The 2665-nt window shown below is 39.1% G+C and overlaps 1 protein-coding gene across 7 annotated transcripts in view; it reads left to right on the forward strand.

The window, feature by feature from the left end:
* The window catches only part of Phactr1 (phosphatase and actin regulator 1), a 469538-nt gene that overhangs the window by 376474 nt on the left and 90399 nt on the right, over positions 1-2665 (forward strand). The window lies entirely within an intron of this gene.

Genomic DNA, 2665 nt, shown 5'->3' on the forward strand with positions numbered 1-2665 from the left:
CTTCAAAGAAGACCTAATACCAATACTCCTCAAACTATTCAACAAAATAGAAACTGAAGGCAGTCAAACCTTCCCTTCTTTAAGTTGCTTTTGTGGGATACTCTGTTACCATGATTAGACAAGTAACTAATACACCACCCAAGGCCACTGCCTTGTCACTTTTGTCATAAAGTGTCATATTAGCTACCGTCTATTGCTGTGATAAAACACCATGACTTTTGGAACAAAGGGGTTGTTTTTTTTTTGGCTTATGGATTCCAGAGGGAGGGAGAGTGCATGGTGTGGTAGGCCACACCACAACAGGCAGGCGTTCTGACAGGAAGTTGAGGGGTCATATCCACACATGGGAAGCAGAGAATGGATAGGGTACTAAAGCCTACCCTATGGTGACACACTTTCTTCATCAAGGCTTCATTCACATCCTTAAAAGTACACTACCTCCCCAAACAGCACCAACTGGGGACCAAGGATCCAAACACATGAGCCTGGTGCCTGGGGGACGTTCTTAATTCAAACTACCATAGAAGTCATTGTTACTTATACCATTGATGGTATAGGAGAACACAGTTAGAGTAAGAGAAGAAAGTCAGCTAAAATCAAAACATACTAATAAATTTAAAACATAGACTTTATATTTAAAAAAAAAAAAGATGTTAAAGCGAAAACAAAACAAGCAATAAAGAAGAGCAGAGTGATTTGCTAATTAATACTGAAGTGTGAACCATTCTGCCCAATGTGTCACAAATGCTGACGAAATCCTAAGACCAGAATGCATTTGCATGGAGAGTTGGTTAAAGGGATGCCTGTGAGCCAAAGATGCCCGCAATCAACAGAAAGGAACCTCATGCCTCCTAGGAAATCTTTTTTGAGTATATATTGGTCCAGATAATCCAACGACTTCTCACTGCAGATGGAGATAAAAGATAAACTGATAGTTTCTTCAGCTTTCGGATTCTTAAAATATAGGTCCCCTGGTCCGATGGGATCCTGGAGAGTCTGTCTTCAATTTTCCTGGTACTCAGCCACTTTGAAACAGGCATACATAAAGCATGCCCACACTGTACAGGATGGATTTTTCTCGCTGGGAATAAAGCTATTCCCATAAAGCTACTATCATTTTTCATGTCTTTGTTCATTTTGTGTTTCTTTTAAATAAGATTTTCGAGCTACCCTTGTAGCTTTAGCACTCAGGTATCTGTGACAGGAAGTCTCCTGGGTGAGCCCCTGACTGTGATTAATTAGTTAGTTCATTAATTATAGGAAAATAAGAGTTTTAAGTTTTTAAATGCTTAAGAATCAAATAACAACAATTTATTAGCGGGCAGTATTTCATAAGAATATATTCCTTTCCATGCTCCATGCTTAAAATTATGTGAACTCTGTAGCATCATTTCATTTAATCAGACAAATTGAAGGAAATGCTTCCTCTTCCAAAAGTGGCAAGTGCCAGGGAGCCATTTCCACTTGTAGGGCTAAAAGTCTTAATCCATCAATGACAACCTTGGGTGACTTGTTTCTTAGTCAGCTGGCTCATGTCACTGGCTACAGCCAGTGTTTGTGGGGGTGATGATTTAGGAGGTTACTGATGTTAGCACACTCTTACAGAGCTCTGGGTTTGTTACTAAATGATACCGTGTGGGCTGCAGAATAGTGGCTCTGGGTTGGGGAGCTGGCACAATGGATAAAGTTCTTGCCATGCATGATTGAAGACCAAACTGCAGATCTCCAGTACTCGCATAAAAGTTGGGCAGGGCAAGGAGGTATGGCACCTACATATAGTCTCAGCACTCAGCACTCTCTCTTGTAAAGACACGAGCCCCTGGAGTCCTGAGGCAAGCTGGCCAGAAGACTAGCCATATTGGCAAACCCTGGGTTTGGCAAGAGATCCTGCCTCGATAAACAAAATAAAACAAATCAAGAAGGATACCTGGCATCAATTTTGGGTCTCTGAACATGAACATACATGCATGTATATTTACACATGTATGTGCACCCCGATGAGTATTCATATACACATGTACACTACACACATACACATGCAAAAAAGGAGAGAATAGTGTGTCCTCCCTCTTACTGAGTGAGTGGAGGGGGATTTTTCTAGTTTTGTAGCAAAAGTACATTAGTTTCAGAAAAGAACAAAAGACTCATGTGCCATGACTCAATGATGTGAGACCCTCTAATGAAGTCTGAGCCCATTGCTGGTGCAATTTTCATAGAAATCACCATTCCACACATTAGCCACTTGAAAAGATGCCCTTTTTAGTCAAAAAGAATTTCTGGGAAGCTGAAATGAGAGCCCAGAACAAGCTTGACAGTAGCTCTGTCTCTGAGGGGAAAAAATAATTGACAAATTCTTGCATCACGCTCCTCTAACATGCCGTTACAGTGATAATTATTCTCTTGAACATAGCCTAGAGTCATTGTTTTATTTTGTTTTAATTATGACTCTTTTTTTCCATGAAACATGAAGCTTTTATTTTTTTTTCTTTTGAGAGCTCACAATTTATTATCGGAACAAATATTATCAATGATTCCTTTAAAATACAGAACAACATTTTTGTTTGATATAAAACAACAATCAATTTAACAGTCTTATATAGATGCTCATCTACACCAATAGTGAAAATACATTTTTCTCAATATAAATTTTAAATAACTCCAAACA

This window comes from Mastomys coucha, unplaced genomic scaffold (assembly GCF_008632895.1).
Source record: "Mastomys coucha isolate ucsf_1 unplaced genomic scaffold, UCSF_Mcou_1 pScaffold7, whole genome shotgun sequence".
In the NCBI taxonomy this organism is placed as follows: Eukaryota; Metazoa; Chordata; class Mammalia; order Rodentia; family Muridae; genus Mastomys; species Mastomys coucha.